The following is a 27,706-nucleotide window of genomic DNA, read 5'->3' on the forward strand; positions in this document are numbered from 1 at the left end:
AGATGGTTGCTGAGGTGCAGAACACCAACCCGAGATAGTAGAGCACATCGCAAACCGGATGATAGGTGCGAAGTAACATCATACAAGTTGATCGCATGGAGTTATAAGAAGTGATTGATGAAATTAAGAAAGAAATTCTATAGAAAGGGTACCAACATGTGTTGTGACATGATAACCCGTCACAATGGGCGATTGTGTGGAGATTCAGTCCTTGTTGCAGTTCAAGCAGAATCAGGACAAAATTAATCGGGGGAACAGAGAAGCATTATCTCTGCTTAAACGGCTTGTGTGGCAAAGCAAAACTGTGACAGGTGAATGCGGGTGACGAAATTAGCTGCGGAAGGATATTTACATGCACTGAGTAGGAGGAACTGCGAGAATTGGAGGAAAGACTGTGCAGAGTCTATCACACACCCATTTATGCTGAACAGAACGATCCTCAGATAACCTAAATGCAGATGAGAACAAATGATATTACGCTTCAGTCCAAAAATATGTGATTTTGCCAGATTATCAGCAACAGATCAGTTTGAGGGGTCATTGCTCGAATTATGGAGCCCACTATTAAAAATAAACTTTGTTTGTGGATATCTGAGGGAAGAGGCAGCCATACAAGCATGATTGCTGATGCCCGATTGTAAAACATACCCGAAGTTCAAATGGGAGGAATTCTGGCCCAATCGCATTCAGTACCAGATAAAATTGAGTACGTGAATGATGAAGACATAATGACTCAAGTTACACAAATCCAGTTTTCGTCTTTAAGTAAATGATGACAACGAAATCAGTACCTTCACGCGCTATATGAGACGGCGGAGTTATTGAGACTATGTCTAACCAAGCTTCCACACTGACTATAGTGAGAATTCGTCATAGTTGATAGAGTCATGAACGACGTAAGAACCTTTCACTGTCTTTTATAAGAGTTGGGCTGTGACAACTACTGATGCAACGAGCAAGGAACAATCCCCTTTCCGACTACAGATTACAAGAAAGCAGAGGATGGTAACCTCAATACCGATCACATCAGACTAAAAATAGGTGAAACCCTGGTTCTAGAAGAGGTGACTGATTGCTGAGAAATCGTTACAACAGCAGGCAGGACTTTGTTAGGACTGAAAGAGTTAAGAGTCGTGATCCACCACTAGAAATCAGAGGTGTGAACGACTGATCCATGGGTTAAATCCAAGTGCGGACGAAGTTACTAACTACAATCATTAATTGAAGCTGTGTACTCTGGGTGAGAAGATAAATAGCAAAAAGGAACCTGTGTTATTGTTCTCTGAAGAGGCAAAGGAGTTGCTGCTGGATGAAGAGGATGATGTTGAGATTGCTGGTTACCCAACACTAACGATTATGATTAGTAGTAAGGAAATACATTGTATCCTTGACACAAGAATCCAGGTATTGGTGATGAACAATAATGTTTTTGAGACCTACCTGCATGAAATAGAACAGCCTGAATTGCCAATGCAAAAGACACAAGTTAGAGATACAATGATGGAAAAGACAATAAATGTGAAAAGGGAGTTTACGATTGATTTTCTCTGCCAGCCAGAGATGATGTGGACATATTTCCTAATCATTTCCTCTCTCATCGTTGATGCAATTTTAGGGCTGGGTTTTATAAAGAAGTACCAAATGACCATAAATTTTGATGCGAGGGCCTTTGTAGCAAATGTTAAGGCTAAGACAATCAAATCATGTTTCGATGATACTTGAATGTGAGGTGGAGAGAAAGAGAACAAATAAAAATATTTCAATACTATCCCCTTAGAAATTGTATCTTGTTCTGTAAAAAAGAATCTGTATGAGGGCAACTGGAGGCTGTACATAAAGGAGAATTTTCTGAATTAGTTAATCTCTTATGCCTACCTAAACAACGAGCTCTTCGATGCAAAATTAAAGGAGTTGGCATATTTCAATAATACAGAGAGAAGAGTTCAGAAAATTTTAGCAACCTGTAAATACTAGCAGCATATGGAAACATCAACTGTTAGACATGGAAGTCCACTGTGTCCCATTACACCCATGATATTTAGACAATTTGCTGCGACTGATCTCTTTGGCCTTCTTCTGAGGATGGGGCGAAATTGCCAGTAAAAGCTGATAACAATGGAATTAATGTACAAGTAGGTGACGTTTGTTACCTTGTTCAGTGCTAAAATGGACCTCAGTGACGATCATGAATATGGCAAAACTTTTTGTGACAAAGGAAGATTGCAGCAATCTGTGTGTCTCAGTACTGCCCTGTATCAAATCCAGCAAAAGGAAAATGAAGGAACTTGGTAAGATGGGCAGCCTGTACTGCTACACCCAGTATGGAAATTGTTCACATGGTGATTGAGTAAATACAATGAACAGAGGAGGAAAAACACTCAGAGAGGTATGCTTTGTGTTGTTCACTTAACAGATGAAGAAAATGTCTTGATTTATCACATCATGTACTTAAAAACAAAAATTATTATATAATGGCCATTTTGAGTCCACAGAATTATTCAGCAAAATGTGGCGAAGGTAGAAATGCATTAGATGAAAAGATCTCGTGGCATACATCATGTGCCTGAGCTTCAGAAGCTCAAGAGCAAACTGATAAACAAGAATCTGGGGCAAAAATGCCTGGGGTAGCTGCAACGGTTGGTGAGTTATTTTCTGTCCGTTGCTTATTATTGAGTGGATAGCAAGTTTTTTTGTTCTTCGAAATAGTACAAACTGATACAAATATCTGTTGTCTTGATATCTCAGATGCATTGTTGAGAGTGGTATGTTGTTCTTTGTTTTTCATTCTGTGAGATTGATTAAGCTGTGAAAAGGAAGTTTTGTAGAAGAGGTGAGAGGAATTCCTTAAAAAAAAAAGTTACGGATATGAAGAAGGGTCTTTTTGCCAACTTTGAAGAGCCAGTCTCGAAGAAAATGCTGTGTAATTTGAGGAGCAGGAGCCCGTCAGAAGAGAAGCAGAAATGACTGCTAGAGTAGAGGTGTATAGGCGAATCTCTGTCAGAGTAGGTGTCAGTTACACGACCGGGGAAGTTTGAAAACGTGTGACTGATATTTATGATTTTTTTTTTTTTCAGAGATGCTTTCATTAAGTGCTCATGAGTGAGAATGTCATACGAAGATTCCCTGACTGCAGTGTATGTAGACGACAGACTCATGTTCAGTGAATATCGGTGAGAGACGGAAGAACATGAAACTATCCAGACCATAACAGAAGATATCAAGATCAAAAGAGGGTTTCTGTGTTAAGAAAAGGATATACTTCAATTCAGTAAAACATATGAACGCATCCAGTCAAATGTGTAATGCTTATTGACAGTAATGTTTTGTATCTGTTATCTCAGTATGGCCATGAATATACAATTTTATTGCACTGTAATTTTTATATTGTGTAGTTCCTGTGGAAGTTCACAGATCCAGCTTTTGAAGAATGCCACGTACAATGCATCAATGGAAAAGAACAATTTTACATCGTGTGTACTACGTTTTCCAGGAGCGTGTAGTTTCATCCATTTTTGAACAGCCTAGCTTTTGTGCCTTTTTCTATTATAATCTGTCATCCGTAAAGTAGTGTAGATCAATTATGTGCTTATTTGTACATCCAGTAAAGTCGAAAGAAGATAGTATTAAACAAGCAGTACGTTGTGCATCTAGTAGAGAAATGTACAATAACATTTTGATCTGGTAATTATGAGGAAAGGATGACCTGCTATTATGACAGCGGATGTCATCCTTAATGGGATGATAAAATTCTTCCATAGTTCCTTTTTCTTGTTACATTTTTGTTGATGAGTTGCATGTAAGTTGCATTGTGGTGATGGTTTTTATAAATTTTGTTGATTCTTCTATGTCCTAAGTGTGGCCCCACCGATCCAAATATGAAGGTGCTTTTTGTGTGCATATAGTTACTAAGAATATCTTTGAGAAAGCTGTCTAAGAAAGTAATTCTTGTGATAGTAAGACAAGAGTGTTCCTTGGGTATGTATCATACCATGAGAGAAATAGGCCACTCAGATAAAAAGGAGAAGAATTTTGTATATACAGGGTGTCCCAGCTATCTTGTCCACCCAAAATATCTATGGAACAATAACAGCTATTGGAAAACAACTTTCACCGGTATCAATGTAGGGCTGGGCCCCATGAACGTACATATTTGCAAACATTCTAAAACGAAAGCATATGTGTTTTTAACACAAACTTATGTTTTTTAAATGGACCTCCTATATTTTTTCTTCAGCAATCCATAGCATGACAAAGCACATACACAATGGCGTTGATTGCATCGCAATATTCCCATTACATCCCGAGATATTGAGACGCGAAGTTGACGCTTGAAACACCCGACATGCGCCGCTAGCGCACGTCCTGAGGCTCAGGCGTGAACCCCATGCTGCCCGTAATCGCGATAGGATTGACATGTGTAATCACACCTCCATACTTATCAAGAGGTCCGAAACGAATAATACGGTCTGCTGCCATCAATTCTCATAAGCATATAATGGTTTCCCTCTTGCACGTTTTACGTATCTACGTACACAATATGAACCAGTACCGATCGGTGTACACCCGTCGGGTTGTCTTATTTATCCTGCACACCCAAAATAAGGTTTATCTAATGCGTTATATGACCCATTGTGCCTGTCGCGCAGGGCCTGGCTCTACCTAGTCAAGTGTCCAACGTAGTTCCCACTACTGCCACAGTTACCACTTCGTCTTGTTTATGATTTGCGACCCATGCAAACTCCTGTACTCCACCACCTCCGAGCATCCCATTTGTTGTTGCTTTGGCGTGCAGTACACCGCTTGCCAGTGTAATCGTGCATCAGAGTAATCTAGTGATGGCACGGAGGTAGTACACAATGTGAATAAACGTTGTGTTGTGGAACTTATACTGTACAGTATATTGTACACACACGAAGATATGGTAGAAATGCTGCTGTTCTATGGAGAATGTACGTTGACGGGAAATACGTTATGAGATTGCTTGTTTGTTGATAGTGCTGTTAGCGAACATTATGATTATTAAGTTAATATGTCTGTTTTCTACCCTACTCTACATACCTGTACTGTACCTTGTTGTAGGTGGACGAAATGCTGTTCAGGCAGAACGACTGTGCAGAATACGATTCCCTGACAAGCCATCGCCTTCGCGCCGGATGTTTGGTCGTCTCACATCTCTTCTACGTGAAACGGGAAGCTTAAATCCAAGACCTCGACATCGTCCTAGAACACGCACAGATGAACGTGCTGAAGTTGCTGTGCTCGCTACCATAGCTGTGAATCCTCAAATCAGCACACGTCAAATTGAACGTGAAGTTGGTGTGTTGAAATCAAGCGCAAAGCGTATTCTTAAACGTCATAAATTTCATCCTTACCATGTTCATTTACACCAGGATCTTCATGGAAATGACTTCCGCAATAGGGTAACATTTTGCCGGTGGGCTCAGCCAAACCTTCTGACTAGCCCAAATTTTTTTGCAGATGTTCTCTTTACCGACGAGGCACCATTCTTCAATAAATGAATTGTCAGTATGAGGAATATGCATTATTGGTCCGCAGACAATCTAAAATGGCTCCGTCAGGTAGAGCATCAACGTCCGTGGAAAGTTAATGTTTGGTGTGGGGTTATTGGAGATACCATTACCGGACCTTTCTTTATAAATGGCATCCAAAATGACAGACAATACTCCAGATTTATACGACACAATCTTCCTGTTCTCTTGGACACTGTACCTCTGAACCGGAGAATGGTCATGTGGTATCAGCATGACGGATGCCCTGCACATAACGCCTTACGAGCACGACGACTTCTGAACCGTAAGTTCCCTGGTAGGTGGATTGGACGAGGTGGCCCAGTTAGGTGGCCTGCCCGATCTCCGGACCTTACACCGCTGGATTATTTTCTTTGGGGAGCAGTGAAGGATGCTGTTTACCAACATGAACCAACAACACCAGAGGACATGAAGCAACGCATTATTGATACTTGTACAGCCAGCAAAGAGGAAACAGTAGCACAAAGTAGGGCATCCTTCATCCGCAGAATGACCCTATGTATGCAAGCCAATGGGCATCACTTTGAGCATGAGATGTGAACGCTATGTTTAGTATGTAGTGCTGGTATCACAGTGGAAGTTTCTACAAAGGGCCATTTTACCCAGTGATGTTAAGAAACATTTGTTTGCAACAATTTGTCATTTAACGCATTAGATAAACGTAACATTGATAATTATGTGATAATAAGACTAATTGGTTAAACATGTTTACATTCATCTTCTATGTCCTACCTGGACTTCCCAAACCAAACCATTTTTACCTAAACAACGGTAAAACTTTTAGTCCACTTGCTCGTTTCACTAAAACCATCGACATGAATTTTACTATTACGAGTGAATGATTAACTGTCACTTGCGCTAGATCTACAGTAAAGTAAAGTTTCAACGTTGAACGGCATTACCTTTTTAGTAACGGATTAACGATAAGCGAAGTTAACTTTGTGACTAACGTTGCGGTACACAGATATGTTACAGAACCGCATCACCCCTAGCCTATGGGATAAATACCTGCTGGAATGTACGACATCAATGCGGGATGGCAGCAGACCATATTACTCGTTTAGGACCTCTTGATAAGTATGGAAGTGTGATCACGCATGTCAATCCTATCGCGATTACGGGCAGCATGGGGTTCACGCCTGTGCCTCAGGACGTGCGCTAGCAGCGCATGTCGGGTGTTTCAAGCGTCAACTTCGCGTCTCAATATCTCGGGATGTAATGGGAATATTGCGATGCAATCAACGCCATTGTGTATGTGCTTGTCATGCTATGGATTGCTGAAGAAAAAATATAGGAGGTCCATTTAAAAAAACATAAGTTTGCGTTGAAAAACACATATGCTTGCGTTTTAGAATGTTTGCTAATATGTACATTCATGGGCCCCAGCCCTACATTGATACTGGTGAATGTCGTTTTCCAATAGTTGTTATTGTTCCAGAGATATTTTGATTGAACAAGATAGCTGGGACACCCTGTATATTAGTGTATGTTTTGAAGTGTCACATGGATATTTTGTCAGGATACTTTTTGATTATAGACTAAGGAACCTCTTCCTTGTATGAGGCATTTCGCCACATGATGGAGAAACAGCCCTCAGTTTCTGGGTAGACGGTGGCCAACACCCTCACTGGGTCTGTAATGACCAGATGGAGCTGGGGGTCACAACAAGCCACCGTCCTATCAGGCAACAAGAGTAGCTCCGTTTCATTCCTGTACTTGGCTCATTTTCACTGCCACAAGGGCAGCTGTCAGTGTCCTCAGTAATCGTAGCGGACGACGCCTCAGTCTACCTGGGGGTGGTATCTATTACTTTGTTGGGTCACCAGCTCACTGTTCCTCTCGCCGCAGGTGCTCCTCACAAATAGCGATTGTACAACAGACTTCCTTGTGACGTCACACTCTTGTCGAACGATAATCAATCATCATCCACCATTTGGTCACAGGCAAGCAGGCAATAGAAAAGCGTCTGGAGGACTCAACGGCTACGTTTTTTTTTTTTTTTTTTGTGATGGGTCGCCCTCCTGTCTTTGCAGTGAGGACCCCTGCGAATTCAAAATTGGTGCTGTATACACTGGTGCACGTGTTATGACATGATTGCTGATGAGAATTCTCATGAACACTGATTATCTTTTGCCTTCATTAACAAAGATGGATCTTTACCACAAAAAATGAAGAGGACATATAATTAAATCAATGATATGAGTGATGGAGACATGATATCTATTGGAAGTAATTAGTCCTGAGACAGATCATGAACTTTTGAACTGTGGAAGTCATGAACGCAATAGACTAGTGAGTGGCAATCCTGTGGAATAACTGAGGACATTTCATCCTGCGGAAATAGGGTTAATTCACTGTAAATTACAAAGACTCTTATTCAATCTTAACTAACGATATGAGGACAATCAGTAGCAGGAAATATGTTTCCACAGTGACACATGTTAATGTTGTGTAGACGCACAGACATTAACACATAGTTAGTATCGAGGCTCTTCAGCAAAATCATTGAATTATCGTAATATGAACGTTGTTTAACTCACATATTTAGATAAGTTTTGTAAAATTGGTAATTTTTTTGTTTTATGTGATTATGATAGTAGTAATGTTTTACTTTTGTATGTTGAAATCTGTCTGCGAATCATTTGTAGCCAAGTGTTTTCCTTATGATGAAAATGAGTTAGGTATAATTTTTGTAAAATCTTCATGTATCATTGAGCTGTGGTGCCATTGTATTAGTAGGCTGTTCTGTCTGGCATCACTGGCTCAGGTGTAGTATCGACTATCCCTCTTGCGGTCCCATTGTCAATATCTATGAGGAAAAGTTGGTATCTGTGGGTTGTGTCCTTAGAAAGTCTTTGTTTGACGATATGACGATATATATACAGGGTTTGCTGGCCCGGGAGCCCCCCCCCCCTTCCCCCAAGTTCTATAAGTCCCTCCAGATCTTCGAGCGCCATGCACTCCGCCTCGCCTTCCGTATACGCTTCCCGACCCCGACACAGATCCTCTACGACCTGATTCCTTTCCCCCATCTGCTCCTTTTTCTCGAACATATCTGCGTCCTCCACACCTCCTACTGACTTGATCCCCCTCATCCCCTGGTTGCTCCTCTCCAACCTGCACCTTCACTGTTGTGTCCCTATTACCCTACACCCTTCATCTCCTTTTCCAAGGTGGCTCCCATCAACTCCCCCTCCCGGATGATGCCCTCTCTCCCTCCATTTATCCCTCCTATCAACTCTGGTCCTCACCTCCCCCTCCCTCCCTATATGTCCTTTTCCTGAGCTCCCTCTTTCCTCCTTCCATCCTGTTTTTTCCCCACCTACCCTCTCTCTGACTCCCTTCTCTCCCCAAGTGCATTTGCTTCCCCCTCCACTGCCTTCCCCTCTGATTCTCGCGTCCACCCTGCGCCCCCCCCCCCCCTCTTCTATGTCCTCCTTCCATCGGCTCACACTTTTTTTCTTTTCCTCTTCTCCCCCCCATTTCCCCCTCATCAGTCCACGTCCTCTCCTCACTCCCATCTGACGCCATGTCGCCTCTATAGTGCTGTTTTAGGTGAATGTTCAGTGTTGTGAACAGCCTCCATACTGTCACTACTTGTGTTTTTTATCTCGTGCGAATAGAAACCAGACTATCACCATGTTTATTTAATTGTGCCTGTGTACTTACTGTGTGTCTTCATCCGCGTCGTCAACGCTGTGTTTTTATATTTTGAACTCCACAATTTTCCGCCATTTTACAGCTTTACTTTTACAATGATACCGTTTTATTACCTGATTTTATTGTTTGTTTATATTCTCATTATGTTTTTTAACTTTTCTGTAGATTGTAGAGCATCCCATTACGCTGGTGACAGCCACCACATCCCACCCATCGAGGGGGAATCGAAATGCAATAAAGTAAATGTCACCGTTTTATGACCTGTTTTTATTGTTTGTTTATATTCTCATTATGTTTTTTTACATTTTCTGTAAGCTGTAGAGAATTCTATTACGCTGCTGCCAGCAATAAAGGGAAAAAAAGCCCGTCAGGGAGGCACGAGTTTTGGAGATTGGCGATAGCGCCGCGACAAGAGGTGGTCACGACGTCCGAACGGCGGAAACCACGAGCTGCGCAAGGAGGGCCTGCAGAGAGCGAAGATACCAGAGTACTTCACCGGCGTCAGCGTCAACTACAAGCAGCAGGCCGACATTCCGTCGGTTGGTTGGCAAAATTCGTGTTGGACGACCGCTCGTGCCCTGGCTGCCCTCTTCTACTTGGCTTTCATTGGCACCACTAATTAACCGCTGCGACGGACCGTGCATCCATGGAACTGCTTTCTGATAAAGGGGAGTAACATTCTGTAGTCCTCGTGGTGATTTGTTTCATTGTCTACCTGCCCTCTTTATTATTTTCTGGTTTGTACCGGACCCTCAGAGTTTTGCTTGGTCGGCTCTTTGGTCGTAAGTATAGGCAGTAGTATTGTACTAAGACACTAGTTGTCGTTTGAAAATTTGTCCCGCTATTATATTTCCTTTCCTTTCTGGTTTGTACCCGATCATTAATGTTCTAATTAATCAGCTCTTGGTCGTAAATACAGCCGGAACAATTGTACTAAAGCATAGGTTGCCGTTTAACAAAAGAGGGACCTTCTGGTTAGATTTAGCTGTTAACAAGCTCAACTCTTTGATTGTAATTGCATTTCTCAGTCATTAGTTTTAATCTGAACAATCTATTGTTCTAAGCTGTTCGTTTCCGTGCTTGAAAGGCCGGGTCATCATTAGTGTACTTAACCTGGATCTTGTGGTTCCGTCGAGTGAGTTCTCTTGTAATAAGTGCTAACAAGTGATGTTTTACGTCTTTCCTTCAGAGCGGTCTTAATAACGGACAATCCGTTTAACCTTGAAAATATTAACAGCCTACTGTCACCAGGGTTTTAGTCAACTGTCAGAAGGGACGGACTGAGGTCCAGTCGCACGTTGGTTACTGCCTGAAATTAAGATGTCGGTTGCTTTGAAGTAAGGCTTATCATTGTCATATTGCTTATTAATTTGTTTAACCTTTAAGCACAGGTGTGCATCTTAACCCAGAACCTTTCGACATATAGCTCTCAAATTAAAAGTTAAGTCATCTGTTTTGAGTAATTGAGTCACCCTTGTCATCAATGGTGCTTATATAGTATTAATGTGTTGCAGAAGGACATTTAATAAGACAGATTGTGTCCAGCGTGGTAGTAAACACCGTTGTTTCATCCGATAATGGGCGGGCTGCAGGTCAGGCCGTCTTGTAATCATTGCCATATTGTTTGCTGTTTTGGAATAAGCATTTCAGATTTCTTTTGCAAAGTTTAAGGTCAAAAAATTTTGCAAATTTGTTCATTTTGTTACGGAAAATTTTATGGTTAAATGCTTAGATTATCTGTTAAACGCTGATTATGTTGTTAAGTAAACAGGTTTTGTGAAAAGAAAGTTATATTGGTGGGTCCTCGCTTCCACGTTTTCCTCAATTGCAGTGAGTACCAAGTATCAATCTGTTTTTTCTGAAGGGTTTGAATAGCGCCTATTTATCCATTGGTGAGTATTTTAAATAATCTGTAATGAACATAGAGGTTACAGACCCCCTCCACCCCCACTCACCATGCCACTACTTCTGCAGGGTGTTACAAAAAGGTACGGCCAAACTTTCAGGAATCATTTTTCACACACAAATAAAGAAAATATGTTATGTGGACATGTGTCCGGAAACGCTTTATTTCCATGTTAGAGCTCATTTTAGTTTCGTCCACCTACGCTCAATAGAGCACGTTATCAGGATTTCATACGGGATACTCTACCTATGCTGCTAGAACACGTGTCTTTACAAGTACGACACAACATGTGGTTCATGCGCAATGGAGCTCCTGCACATTTCAGTCGAAGTGTTCGTACGCTTCTCAACAACAGATTCGGTGACCGATGGATTGGTAGAGGCGGACCAATTCCATGGCCTCCACGCTCTCCTGACCTCAACCCTCTTGACTTTCATTTATTGGGGCATTTGAAAGCTCTTTACGCAACCCCCGTACCAAATGTAGAGACTCTTCGTGCTCATATTGTGGATTGCTGTGATACAATACGCCATTCTCCAGGGCTGCATCAGAGCATCAGGGATTCCATGCGACGGAGGGTGGATGCATGTATCCTCGCTAACGGAGGACATTTTGAACATTTCCTGTAACAAAGTGTTTGAAGTCACGCTGGTACGTTCTGTTGCTGTGTGTTTCCATTCCATGATTAATGCGATTTGAAGAGAAGTAATAAAATGAGCTCTAACATGGAAAGTAAGCGTTTCCGGACACATGTCCACATAACATATTTTCTTTCTTTGTGTGTGAGGAATGTTTCCTGAAAGTTTGGCCGTACCTTTTTGTAACACCCTGTATATTACGCTGATTAACAAAATAAAGGTTATTTGTTCCTGCTGTTATAGTAGGACAGCAGATTTGGTGCAATTTTTCTCCCCAGCTTAGGTGTAAGGAAAGGGGAATGTTTCAGCCACCTTTCGGATGAATGTGATTTCTAACGCCTAGTTGCTCTAAATTAGACTAGCAGACTTGCCTTATGCAAATTTTTTTGTTGTTATATTTCTAATCTGGGGAAAATGACTGCATATGAACCCATTTTTAGTGATTATTACATTTTGTGTTTCTACCACCAAACTCTTTTATCCTTTTTCAATTATTGTGTCAGTAGTGGTCAGAGTGGTTTTTCATACCTGTCTTTGTGGAGTGTCGGAATCATTCCATTTGTTGCGACATGGAGAGTTGGGGGGTTATATGTGTGGAGGAGGCAAAGTATGGAGTGTGGAGTTAGTGACACAACAGTATCTGTAATAACATTTATTTACGAGCACGAGTTTACAAAGTTATAAAGCATCTCAGTGCATTGGACAGTGGTTGGGGATATGCGTGAGATGCGAAGAAGTGCTGATGCACCCCATCAGCGAGTAGTGACACCGGAGCCACAGGTCAGTGAGCTGTTGCCGTGTGTTGTGCCAGTGGCAGTGTTGTTACAGGCAGATGCTGCTCATCCCGGAACTTTCTCTGGTTCAATGTGGCACTCTCGTAGACAGTCCATCACATACTTAGATAAGGACAGGCAACTGTGTCGTCAGGATGTCAGTTGTTGTGGAGACCAGGCTCTGGTCCTCTACCATGGATCGACCAAGTCAACACGAGATGTTGCGAGTCGGCCAGGGGGCTGCGCAAACATGCAACAGCTGAAATTTCCTGGCAGATTAAAACTGTATGCCAGACCGAGACTCGAACTCAGGACCTTCGCTTTTCGTGGGCAATTGCTCTACGAACTGAGCTACCCAAGCACGACTCGTGACCCGTCCCCACAGCTTTAACTCCGCCAATACCTCTTGCACCTGAATGGTGTGGGGATAAGCGCATCCAGGCCATCCACGAACGGCCCTCAGTGCAGGAGGACTGGCTTCACAATTGTCTTCTCCTCATCCATGACGTCACAGTAGGCAGCTGTGGCAGACCACGGTGATAGTTTGCATCAGGCTGACTCGTGTTGGGGTTGAGGTCAGCAATCAGGTAGCAGGAAGACCATCATCAATCACCTCTCATGGCTCAATATACCCTCATTCCCTCTGGTTCTAATGACATGAACAGAATGACGACATGACTGGATGTTTCTTTGAGCTCAAAAATCTTCGTTATTCACAGAGTCGACCCTGCAACTACGAAGTGATGGCTCTGCGTGCATAAACGAATTTGTCCTCGTTTATTAGTCTTATCGTCACTTCTTACCTTGTGTGCTTTTTGGATAGTAATTGTTCTGGGCTGCCGAGCTCAGGTCTTTCTGCAACGTTTCTTTATTGTAGCTGCGCTCTGGTGCTTCAAATTACCGCTACATCAACAACATAGCTTGTTGACATTCCAGTTGTTACACCATCCCTGAGCTGGTCTCCTCGATTCTCAGCTCGTCGCGTAGAACTTTGAAAACCTGAGCCATGGGCACCGAAATTATTATGTGGCGTAACACAATGGTTCCTGTTCAAATGTGGTTTATTCTTTCATGTGGTCGAGGACAATGGACAAATTGCACTATTTTTAATGTTTTGCGGTTGGTCAAGCAAGCCAGTGCGTGAAGTAGTGGAAATATCCCACCGAAATCTGTTGAAATTTTGTTCATTAAGAGAATGTGGGTTCAGAACAAAAGACTCCCGCATTTTTTAGTGTCTTCCAGATTGGGCAAACTCTTCACGTCTCTTTGGCGTTTTTGCGATTGGTCTCTCACTCCCACTTTGTAAAGATGCGCCAGGCAACGATGGCTACTGAAAGAATCTGAAAATATATTGGAATCTAGATGTTTTTGAGAGGAAACCGTTCCACTTGACGGCATGTTGAGTGGATCACTGAAGCAGGTAGCCCTGCTAGAGAAGTGAATAGTGAATGTTCAATAAAACCAATTCCTTGGAACGTCATGCTGAAGTCTCAATATTAACAACTGGTACTCTTTTCAAATATAAGAAGCAGTCAAATGAAAAAAAGACAGACTACATAACGAGCTTGACACGGACGTTGGTAGTGCATGTAGGTCTGTACAGTGGTACTTATACACTTAGCAATAATTGAAGAGCATCAACAAGCCCAACGACGCGATTCTGTTGCAGCATAATGACCACCCACATATTGCAAAGGTTGTTTCGACTAATGTGCAGAAAGTTCGCTGGAATGCCCTTACACATTCTCCCTACCGTTCTGATGTCTCCCCAAGTGATTTCCATATCTTTGGAACCCTTAAGAAAGACATTCATTGCTAGTGATTTGCTTTGGTCGAAGAGGTGCATGCCTGGGTACGGTCATGGTTTTATAGGCAACTGCAACTATTTTTCCATGGAGGCATTAACTGTCTTGTCTCACAGTGGGATAAATGTGTTAACACTTATGGTGATTACTTTTGAAGTAATAAACGGTTTACTTAATTATTTCCCTCTGTCTCGTTTTCAAATGACTGTCCTTTGTAACTCTATTTACAAAATTTCATACTGTAATATGTGCCTAGTGTTCATCTTTATAAATCTTTTTATAATAGCACTAAATTTTAAAACAGACAAACATTAACTGCACCTCTGTAAACTCAGGTGGGAAGACACTCAAAACAAAATGTTAAAGTACAAAGACCAAAACAGGTGAGTTTATAACACTCTAGCTCTAATATGTATGAAGATATGCCTTTAAGACACTGCAGTATAGGCTGCCATGTACAGCAGGTGTGTTGGAATAGCATCGTCCCACATGATCGACCTGCTTTGCAGTGCACCACACAAGTCAGGGGCAAGAATCCCTTTCCCTGCTCTCGATGTGTAGGTTAGCCAGCACAACATGTATTACATTGTATTGTAGTATCAACCTGCTTTATCAGCTTGCATTGTATAGGATCCTACACATTGAGGGAAAAAAGGATTTACAAGTCCTTGGCATATAGAGTGTAGTGCGGATGTGGAAGGCCATTCCTGGAGGAAATCTAAGACGGATAGAGGAGGAGGTGCAGAGACGGGGCCAGGAAGAGAGGAAGCAGAAATGGCGGGATTAGGAGAGAGGGTTGCTGGAGTGGTTACACAAAGCGAAAGGTGCATGGTGGGCTACAGTGAGAGAGAGAGGAAGGTCGGAGAAAGAGAGGAGATGTATAGGGAGAAGTGGGTGGTAGCAGATGGGTAGGGAGGTGGGAGCCAGTGCAGATGGATAGGGACAGGGGGCAGGACGAGATGAATAGGCAAATACAAGGTTAAGTAAGTGAAAATGGTATGGGAGAGGTTGAACAGGGGGGGAGGGAGGAGGAGGAGGAGGAGAGGTGTGCAATGTATATGTCGAACACATATGCAGGTGAAGCTATGGGAAAAGGCTAGGCTTTATATCTTAATATACATATTAAACTGAGAACATGTGTGTAAGTCTGAGAACTCCTCCGAAACTTCTGGAGCAAAGTGGACCAAATTTGGCAAAGAAACTCCTTGCCCCCCAGAGGACCAATGCTCTAGCTCTAATATTTATGGAGATACAGACACGCATTGGTTCTTTAAGCCGCTGCTACATAGGCTACCCTGCAAGACATGTGTTGTGTAGGAATAATATGAACGGAACTGTCGACATGCTGTGCAAGGCAGCCTACTCATCAGGTCCGTTATGGACAATCTGGTTGTTAAATTGCCATATGCAGATGTATTGCCTCCCCCCTCCCCACCCTGGCATATGGCTGTCCATTCCCACCATTCCACAGACGAAAGTGTGTCATTTACAAGGCGATGACCATCAGTATATCACAGGAAGTGTACTACATCCATTGCAATTACACACCCACAGTATATTCCAAGTAGTGAGATTGCTAGATGTACACCTGGCTCTTAGGACAGGCATGTACCCCTGTACTCATCGAATGTGAAATACCTACATAACTCCCTTCAACATATGATTCATGGACAGTCTGAATATGTAAATCCACATGCTCCCGCATGTGAGACAATAAGTGTACTAAGAAATATCAAAGACCACTGCTGACAGATACTACTACTGGAATATTACAGCTACCCTCTTTACAAAAGCTGTAGTCCCAGAGATGATGATTTCACTACTATATGCCGACAATACATGTCTGGGATTATTGAAATAGACAGTCAATGGATCATTCGGTATTCATGTCTACTGTTATTAATGTTCCACACCCACATCGATGTGGAATTTTGCAGCAGGATCAAAGCTGTGAAGTATTTGTGTAAGTACATTAATAAGGGTAGCAAAGTGGCCATCTTTGCTATGTGTAATGTGCAACAGGGAGATGAGACCATGCAGTACAAGATCAGCAGCTACATAAGCAATAATCAGGCTTAATGGCGAACACCGAGTTACCCATACATGAGCATTACCTTTCTGTGACAAACCTAAGTGTTGAATGTATCAATATGTGAACTTCTCTAGAGATATGGGCCAGGCAATGGCCGCCAATCCACTGCAAAAACTTTAACAGCATTCTTCAGCTTGTGTTCTGTCAAGTGGAGAATTGAAGTAATTCCTCCAAAAGGTATTCCGCGTGCTGTCTTGCGACGTTTATTTTTACACGCATGTGAAGTACGTTACAAAATGACTACAAAAACGCGCGTAAGTCATCGAAAGAAGTAGAGAGAAAACTGCCAGAGAAGACTGCATAAAAATTCAATCACTCGTACGTCCTGTCGACATCGAGGTGGTTAGAGACAGAGCTCGGATTGCGTCAAGGATGCGGAAGGAAATCGGCCGTGCCCTTTCAAAGGAACCATCCCGGTATTTGCCGGAATGATTTAGGGAACTCGCGGGAAACGTAAATCTGGATGGCCGAACGCGGGTTTGAACCGTCGTCCTCCCGAATGCGAGTTCATTGTGCTAATCACTGCGCCGCGAAGTTATGTGACGACAAAGAACCTTTTATGAATGTAAACCAAGTTTGTTTGGTAATTGAGAAAACCATGCACATGAACAAATTAGGCGTTTGTGTTGTGTGTCGGAATAATTATTGTTTTCCATGTTTCTCCGATCAGTATCATGCTGATTCGTGCAGTGCTCCCTAGGTTACAGGCTATAACAGTCATAAGTGAGACACACTAACATAAATTAAATTTATGTACTGATTTGATTTGAATCTCCTGACGAAAAAGTTAGGGTTACGTGGTAATGAAAAAAAAACTACCAGGAGAGGTTCGATCCAGAGGCCTTGCGCTTATGAAACTAACGTAATTGCTTACTCGCGTGATTGCCGACTCCTCGGATACGAGCGACTACACGAAGCTTATAAAATTTTAAAACTCAAGTTTCTCGAAAACGGTGGAGAGTTGCATATTCCTGCTTACACATGTTGAAGTTCTAGTCGTGCTCTGTCAGTATGAAACAAATTGGTGAGGGGAAGTTCGTACGGTGCCCTTGCGAGCGGAACCGTCAAACAGGAAGTGCTGGTAGACAGACTTGTGCAGCGGTTGGCCGTTGGAAGGCTGGGAAGAAGACAATGTTGTCTGATAGAAGCATCCGGCGTTGTTTCATTAAGGCGGCCCGTGGTGTGCGCTTGCTGGAGTGTGAGAACTGGGTTTAGAATTTCAGCTGTGTGTGTGGACCTGTCTGCACGCAGCTCTTCCAGACCCCTGCACATATTCTAGCTCTGCCTGTTGCATTGACAGTATTGCATTTTCGCCAAGTAGAAGACATAATGGTATGGCAGATATACACAATAGCTCTGTGCGAGTCTGAGTATATTAATTTAGACCGTTGATCAGTTTTTATGGGGCTGATTTTGAGCAGAAGCTTTGAGCTGGAACATAGATTCATGTAAGGGTTCTCAGTGAATTAAAGTGGTTTTCTTAACATTGCAAACGTGTAGACTGCCAGAAATACGTGGCCGTGAGCTCTATTAACTGATACTGAACTTCCTGCGTGTTCTGTAGGGCAAATTTATTTAGTTCTTCGCTTTCATTTGCATTCACTGTGATAGTGGATTTTTTTCTGTTTTTAACATTTTCATTACTACCGTTCATTGCATATTTGGTACAGTGGAATTCCATTTGGCTTTCTGTTCTTTTTTTAATAGTATAAATAGATTATTTGATTTTGATATTTCTAATTATTACTCCTTTTATTCTGTGACATTTCGCAATCAGCATGACTTAAAAATTGGTTGCTATCGTCTCTTGCATTTGGCTTCTATTGAAGAAGCATTATCTTGTTAGTAAATTGTTGTTGTTGTTATGGATATCCATGTCACAGATTCAAAATTAAAACTATTTAGCGAAATTTTATAAATGGGCTTTTATATGGTATGTAAATGGTAAAAAACCCTATATTCAATCACAGCTCAACTCAGTCCTACGACTCCCGCTATCATGATTATAGTGTGCAAGATGTGTAATACAGGTGACTTACCCTCCAGCTTCAGACTTCCAATTCCAAAGGAGGTGGGAAATAACAGGTGTGAATGTTACGTAACTCTCAGTTTAACGACCCATGTTCCCTACTACTATATGGTGGTGGTAAGTTCCTAGGGCCAAGCTGCTGAGGCCATCGGTCCCTAGGCTTACACACTACTTAACGTATCTTAAACTAACTTACGCTAAGGAAAACACACACACACCTATGCACGAGGGAGGACTCGAAGCACCGAAGGGGGGAGCCGGGCGAACCGTGGAAAGGCTCCTTGGACCGCGCGGCTACCCCGGGCGGCCGATGTTTGCTAAATACTGACACGAATTACTTACAGGGAAAATCAGTTTGGGTTTCAGAGAAATGCAAGAACACCTGAGACAATATCGGCCCCTCTACTTACTTTAGAAGATAGGTTAAAGGTAGACAAACCCACTTTTACAGCAATTATACGTAGAAAGCTTTTGACGATGTTGAATGGAATACTCTCTTTGAAACTTTAAGATTAGCAGGCGTAAAATACATGGAACAAAAGGTTATTTACAACATGTATGGAAATCAGACTGTAGTTATAAGAATCTAAAGGTAGGGAAGGGAAGCAGTGGTTGAGAAAGGAGTGAGACAGGGCTGTAGCGTAACCAAGATTTTATTCTGTGCGTACATCGGACAGTCAGTAGACGATCCGAAAGAAAAATTTGGATAAGGAATTAAAGTCCAGGAAAGAAAAAAAAACTTGGAGGTTTGCTGGTGACATTGCAGTTCTGTCGGATACAGAAAAGGACTTGGAAGAGCAGTTGAACGGAATGGAGAGTGTCTTGAAAAGAGGATATAAAATGAGCATCAACGAAAGAAAAACGAGGATAATGAAATGTTGTCGAATTAAATCAAGCTATGCTTAGGGAATAAGATAAGGAAACGATATACTAAAAAAGTATATGAATTTTGCTATTTGGGCAGTAAAATAGCTGATGATGACGGAAGTAGAGAGGGTATAAAATGTAGATTGTCAATGCCACGAAAAGTGTTTCCGAAGAAGAGAAATTTGTTAACGTCAAATACAGATTTCAGTGCAATTTTGTCATATGATGATATGGTTGGGGAACGTGGCTACTATCTGAAGACAAATCTTGGTGTTGGGACAGCAACCAGCCACAAATTTACTTTCAGTTGCTTTATTCAAAGAGTACCGTTACCGGTTTCGAATCGTTATGATTCATCTTCAGACGGTTTAAACGCTTACCTTATATTATGTGGTGCGTTTTTTACAGATTAACTGTCGTGAAATGTCGGTTTGGAGTGTTTGTTTTCATAACATTCGTCCAACAGATGTGGGTACATTCCCACTGCATTCTTATTGTTGCACTGAACACTGTAGATTTGTCACTGAAAAGTGACTACTCTAATGTGTTCAGTGAGAAAAATTTACGTGTGCAACAATAAGAATGCAGCGGGAATGTATCCACATCTGTTGGACGAATGTTATGAAAATAAACACTCCAAACCGACATTTCACGACAACTAATCTGTAAAAAAACGCGCCACATGTTATAAGGAAAGCGTGTAAACCGTCTGAAGATAAATCATAACGATTCGAAACCGGTAACGGTACCCTTTGAATAAAACCACTGAAAGTAAACTTGTGGCTGGTTGCTCCCCCAACACCAACAGATTTCAGTGTGAGGAAGTCTTTTCTGAAGCTTTTTGTTTCGAGTATGGAAGTGAAAAGCGAGCGACAAAAGGTTCTCACAAGACGACAATAGCAGCTTTTGAAATGTGACGCTACAGGAGAGTGCTGAAGATTAGATGGGTACACCACGTAACTGATGAGGAAGTCCTGAGCAGAACTGAGGAGATAAGAAATCTGTGGCACAACTTGACTAAAAACGGGATCGGTCGACAGGACAGATTCTGAGACACGGAGGAAAATGTGGGAGGGAAAAAACTGTAGAGGGAGACCAAGAGATGAATGCAGTAAGCAGATACAAAAGGATGTAGGTTGCAGTTGTTATTCGGAGGTGAGACGCAAATAGTGTTAGTTTTTAGCCTGTCCTAGATCTTATTTAATCTGTACATTGAGTCAGCAGTAAAACAATAAAGAAACCCAAGAAAAAATTTCGGAATTAAAGATTACGGGAAAGAAAGTAAATGTTTGAGGTTTGCCGACGACATTAAAATTCCATCAGAGACAGCAAAGGACTTGACAGAATAGTTGAATAGACTGGATAGGATCTTGAAATGACATTATCAGATTAACGTCAATGACAGTTAAACAAGGGTAACTTAATGTATCTAATTAAATCAGGCGATGCTAAGCGAATTAGATTAGGAAATGAGACTCTAAAAGTAGTTTTCATGGAGTCGACTGGATACTGAATATCCGTACGATTTTCAGCTTTATTTATTTATTCCAATGAAAGTCAGTTTCCTTGCAAACGTACTTTTATTTTATTTTGTTGCTTATTTCTTGAATATACAAAAGATTTCAAGACAATATTGTTTCATCTGTAGATACTTTTTAAGCGTGCGTCATGAATCGAATGGTATAAGTACAGTATTTACGACACTCGATTTATGAATCATGCCTAAAACGTACATGACGATGAGACAATATTCTCATGAAATCGACTGTACATACATGAACTAAGCACCAAAATAAGATAAAATATGCAGTTTTTAGGAAACTGACTTTCACTGGAATACATAAACTAAAAATAGTAGATTCATTTTGCAGTTTGGTTAGCAAAATAACTGATGATGGTCGAAGTGGAGAAGATATAAATATAAGCTGACAATAGTGAGAATAGATATTTTATTGGCGTGTAGCTTTGTACGGAAGTGAAACGGTGATTATAAGCGACTCCGACAAGAATAGGAAGAACGCTTTTGAAATGTAGAAGGATGTTGAATATGAGTTGGGTAGCTCCAGTAGCTAATGGGGACGAACTGTATGGAATTGGGGGAAGAAGATATTTATGACATAACTTGACTAAAAGATGGCTCCGGCTCCCTGCTACGTATATATCGCGTAAAGATCATGAAGATAAAATTAGAGAGATTCGAGCAAACACAAAGGCTTACCAGCAATCGTTCTACCCGCGAACCATTCGCGACTGGGACAGGAAAACGGGGAGTGACACCGGCACACAAAGTATCTTCCGCCATATCCCGTAAAGTGGCTTGCGGAGTATAGATGTAGATCGGACTATACGACACATCCTGGGGCATGAAGAAATCGGTGTGCTGGAATTAAAATTGTAGAGGGAGATGAATAATGAATACGGCAAGCAGGTTCCAATGGAAGTAGATTGCAGTAGGTATTCAGAGACGAAGAGGCTTGCAAAAGCTAGAGTAGTATGGGGAACTGCAATAAAGTAGTCTTCAGGTTAAAGACCACAACAAGAACAGGGTGGTTCTTAGTAGACCCCCCCAGAATCCCTTTTAGTGGTCTAAACCCACTCAATAAAAAGACGTGGATTGCGTCCAATAGCTTTGACCTAAAAAGCATAGTGTCTCACTGCAAGGCTGACGGCTTTTCACGTTGTCCACCTAACAGCGTGTACTCGGGGCTATTGCCTCCTCGCCTTAGGGTCACTGTCGGTTATGCTAATTCGGAGATCAGCTGTGGAGTGATAATAAATCCTGCCGCCTACGCACGGTCACGAGATTAACAGCGGTTAGCCGCAGCGGCCGTGGGAACTGGAAGCGGGTGAAAGGCCTCCCAGAACATCCCACGCGAGCTCTCGCCTACTTCGTGGGTCTGAGAATGCAGCAGCTCTGCACCAGCGTCTGCCAGTCTCCAGCCCAGCTGGCACTGGAGCAACCGACACGACCTACTCGTACTTTGGGCTAGTTCGTCGGATGCAACTTATAGTTTCCCACTGTCGCCGTATTTGGCAACTTGTTCTCTCTTCGCTGTATCCCGTTACCTTGCAGGACTACTTATAGCCTCCTCGTCACGTCACTAACGGAATTCTCAGTGAATTTTACACACAGTGTCTATTACAATTAATGGAGTAAACGCATACAGTTGAAAGCAAAAAAGTCTCAGTAAACATAGGGTCGAAAATTCATACCTTAAGAGCTACGAGCAATTTTTCATCTTCGATACTGTGAAGCAAATCTCTTCTACTGAAAGCTCTTTGCTTTCCATATTTTGGGAAATGGTAATGTGGACCAAAACAAGAAAAAAATGTCCAGTAAACATGTGCTCTAAAATGCATACCTTAAGAGCTATGAGCACGTGCTCATCTTGGTTCAAATGTCTCTGAGCACTATGGGACTTAACTTCTGAGGTCATCAGTCCCCTAGAACTTAGAACTACGTAAACATAACTAACCTAAGGGCATCACACACATCCGTGCCCGAGGCAGGATTCGAACCTGCGACCGTAGCGGTCGCGCGGTTCCAGACTGTAGCGCCTAGAACCGCTCGGCCACCCAGGCCGGCTGCTCATCTTCGCTACTTCGGAACACAACTCTTCTAATGAACAATTGCTCATGACTTTTAAGGATGCATTTTAGAGCAAATGTTTACTGGACTTTTTTCTTGTGTTGGTCCACATCACTACTTCCCAAGATGTGGAAAGCCAAGAACTTGCAATAGAAGAGATTTGCTTCACAGTATCGAAGATGAAAAATTCCTCGTAGCTCTTAAGGTTTTTCGACGCTATGTTTACTGAGAGCTTTTTGCTTTTAGTATCGTGTACTTTCAACTGTATTCGTTTACACCATTAATTGTGATACATCCTGTATATAGGGTGATGCACGTAACACTGATACCCGAAATACTTGACGAAAAAAAATCGCAACACCAAAGAATAATTAATGCATAGTAATGAAATTTCGGGAATACATTTGTCTAGGTAATATATTTAAGTGAGTAACGCTGCAAGATCACAATGTATGTACATGTGAAACACGCCATTGCTAATGTGGAATGCTGATGCATTAATAACTGGTATATCCGCTAGAATATCGAATGCAAGCATGCAAATGAGCATGCATTGTGTTGTACAGGTGCCTGACGTCAGTTTGTGGGGTAGAGTTCCATGCCTGTTACATTTGCTCGGTCAATACATGGACGGTGAATGCTGGTTGTGGATGACGCTGGAGCTGTCGTTCCATGATATTCCATATTTGGTCGATTAAAGACAGATCTGGTGGTCGAGCAGGCCAAGGCAACATGTCGACACTCTGTAGAGCTTGTTGGGTTAGAACAGCTGTATGTGGACGAGCGCTATCCTGTTGGAAAACACCCCCAGGATCGCTGTTCATGAATGCCAGCACAACAGATCGAATCACCAGATTGATGCACAGTTTTGCAATCATGGTGCGTACGGTAAGCACGAGAGTGCTCCTGCTGTCATACAAAATCGCAACCCTGACCATAACTCCAGGTTTAGGTCCACTGTGTGTAGCGCGCAGACAGGTTGGTTGCAGATCCTCAACTCGCCTCCTTCTAATCAACACACCACCATCACTGGCACCGAGGCAGACCGCAGGCGCTACTGGAACGGTGCCGTACCCATCACGGTACTACACGCATCCGAGCTAATGTTCAGCTGTCCTCAGTCGTGTATACTTACATGTGACAGTTTTAACAAATCGAAAGAATTACTCTCCAACGAGCCACTGGCGATTAAGCATCCTCGTGCAAAAATACTCAGCAGCTACTCAAACAGAGGGGAGGAACAATGCGATTGTCAAATAATCGTGACGAACATCTGAAAGCTTTCCGGTAGAGTTCGCGTCAATGTCCAGCGTAGTGCCAGTGGTGCTCAGTGCTTAAGCAAATGTTTATGTTTTACACGCCAAGTGAGGTGGGATAGTCGTCAGCACTGTAGACTCGCATTTGGTAGAATGGCTGTTCAGATCTCCATTCGTCTATCAAGTTTTAGGTTTTCTATAGTTTCCTTAAATTGCTCATAACAGATACTCAGATTTTTCCTCTGATAACGACATGATGGATTTCCTTCCCTATTCTTCTCGCTATACGAACTTGTAGTATGCCTCTAATGATGTTATCTTTGCTCCTTTCTTATATCTTTTCCACGACGGAACGCCGTATGCAGAATCGCTAACAAAACTGCCGGAAACTAAGAACTACGGCCTACAGATAAATAAGCAATACGGAAAAACAAAGAGGCGACAGCCAGATGATCGGGATATGCACAGAAACGTCTCATTTTCGGAATTTTGGAGTTGGTACTGCTAGTGCCAAATGTGTAGCGGCCTGACTACGACGGGCTAGCTGGAGAGCGCACCTAGCCAACACTCAGGGTGATTTCTGCGCCACAGCCAGTAGGTGCGTCGCCGCTATGAAGGGCCCATATCGATTACATTTAATTTCAGTCGGGCCTTGTGATTTCATGCTGAAGTTCTGGCCTACAAACCGAAAGGTTGCCGAATGGAATCCCCGGCGGACCGCGGCAAGTTTTAGTCTGCCTCTAACGTACTCTTGAGCTGTCAATGGTGTGATGATTCACTAGAAACGACGCATGTCTTAGATTTCATCTTAAAGTGTGGGTCCCCTTTCCCTCTACGATTACTGTGATACGCTAGGGACACATAAGTCGCCAAAGTACCTTCCAGTTGAGAAACTTCCCCCAAGTCATTGAGCCACAAGAATTTATCATTGCTACGGCTATTAGTAAATTTAAGTCCCGTTGACCATTAAAGAAAAAATGGATACTTTTTATATGCTCGTCCACACAGTCGTTGCCCGAATGCAAAGATTCGTCGTACAGTGACACGTTTCTTTTCCCCTTCACCAAAGAACGTGACTCTTGGTGCTTCGGCCAGTTGTCGACAGTATCCTTTACCTTATCGCCGGTCGCCAAGTGCTGAGTACCTAGTCACGCCTTCACCTTCGGCAAAAAATGAAAGTCACTTAGTGCCAACTCCATATTATAGGAAGGATCTACAGCTACATCTACATATACTCCTCCAGCCTCTGTAAGGTGCATGGCGGGCGGTACATCATACCACTACTAGTTATTTCCTTTCCCGTTCCACTTGCAGAGACAGCGAGGGAAAACGACAAACTATATGCCTCCGTGCGAGCCTTAATTTACCTAATGTTCGTAGTCGTTGCACGAAATGTACGTCAGTGGCAGTAGAATCGTTCTGTAGACAGCTTCAAATGCCGATTCTCTAAATTTTCTCAGTAGCATTCCGTGGAAAAGACGTCGTCTTCCCTCCAGGGATTCCCATTTGAATTCACAAAGAATCTCCATAATACCTGTGTGCTGATCCCGCCTACAAGTTGACAAATCTAGCAGACTGCCTCTGAACTGCCTCGATGTCTTCCTTTGATACGACCTGGTGGTGATTACAAACGCTGGAGCAATACCCAAGAATGGATCGCACTAGTGGTCTACACTCGATTTCCTTTACAGATGACCCACACTTTCCTAAAATTCTCCCAATAAACCGAAGTCTACAAGTCGCCTTCCCCCTACCGTTTTTACGCCCTCATCTCGCTCTGCAACGTGACTCTGTCAAGCAGCAGATCTTTAATTCTGTATTCGAACATTACGGCATCGTATTTCTCTACTCATCTGCATTAACCTACATTTAGAGCAAACTGCCATTCATCATACCAACTCACAGTTTTTCCTAAGTCATTTCACATCTTTTTGCAGTCACTCAATGATAGTTCTCTCCTATAGACCACGGCGTCATCAGCACACAGCCGCAGATTGTTGCTCACCCTGCTCGTCTGATGTTGAAAAATCTCGTCCAAAATGTCTGAGTTTTTCCACCATTTGACTCGCAGTACGGGGTCACGCATTGTCGTTAAGGAAAATGATTCCTTCGGCAATCATCCCGCACCGTTTGCTTTGGATTGGCCTTCGGAACTTCTTAAAAATCTCACAATAACCTCATGCGTTACTTTCATGAAGTCTGTTGTTGAAATTCCTTTGCGATCTCAGAAAACTGTAGCCATAGTTTTACTGTTTGAGCTCGTCTGTTTGAATTTTTGGACTTATACGGAGAATGAGCGTGCATGCACTGTTGAGAGTTCACGTATTGAACTCTCGTCCGCAGTCATGATTCTGTTCAGACATTCCTCCACCTATTCATGGCCGAATCCATTGGTTCATGTTAGTACTCACGTACAAAAAAATTGTGGTAGTCCAATCTCTCTGTGATAGTGTTAAAAAGGGTTGTCCTTGAAAACTTCGGAAGCTATGACCTGACGACTCGAAAACACTGTTTAGTCAACGTGTAGCACGATTCTTCTCTGAATGTCTCCCTCGACCTTTTTCATCATGCACACTTTTGCGACAAGCCTTGAATTTTCTGCATCACTGCCACACAGTACCATCGCTCATAATTCCGTCCTAGCCGGCCGGTGTGGCCGTGTGGTTAAAGGCGCTTCAGTCTGGAACCGCGTGGCCGCTACGGTCGCAGGTTCGAATCCTGCCTCGGGCATGGATGTGTGTGATGTCCTTAGGTTAGTTAGGTTTAATTAGTTCTAAGTTCTAGGCGACTGATGACCTCAGAAGTTAAGTCGCATAGTGCTCAGAGCCAATTCCGTCCCTGTACACATGACGCAATCGACGGTGAATCTCAGGGGCATTGCAGGAAGTGAATAACAGAGTGTACCTCGTAACTGTAGGGAAACTCGATAGCATGGTCCATTTCAATCGACTCCTGCTTACACACTGATCGAAGGAAAGATGGAGATGACTGACACAACGTGACGTTCAGAGTTTCCTTTTCCACTGTCGCAAGCACCTTTAAGCTACGATCATTCGTTTATTTTTACTACACATTCGGAGGTTAAAATTACGAATCACTCTCGTATTACTCAGTTTCAGAGCAGTTACATCACAGACTGAAATGATGTCATAAACAATTGGCATTAGACCACCCAGTATACCAGGAGGTCATGCTTAATTATGAATCTGACTGTTGTCTTGGCAACGATCAGTATGTTTATTATTAAAGAAATATACCCAACTTCAGGGTGTACCATCTAGCACCACTGGTAATCAATCGTACGATGGTGATCGTGAAATTTTGTTCAGTGCTCAGTCGTCGTTGCTTTCTACTTGGTGACTCCGACACCTCAACTCTAGGCAATCAGCAGCTGTATTTGAGCAGAATAACCACCACAATGCAATTTATATTTATTGCTTTCTTGCTGTCAACAGTCCGCCATCGCCAACCGTATATTCAGGCCTCTTCCCAGTTCCGTGGGATACATTCTGCCCTGCTGCCACTGTTCAACTCCTACCTAA

The sequence above is a fragment of the Schistocerca serialis genome, chromosome 7, assembly GCF_023864345.2.
Source record: "Schistocerca serialis cubense isolate TAMUIC-IGC-003099 chromosome 7, iqSchSeri2.2, whole genome shotgun sequence".
Classification (NCBI taxonomy): domain Eukaryota; kingdom Metazoa; phylum Arthropoda; class Insecta; order Orthoptera; family Acrididae; genus Schistocerca; species Schistocerca serialis.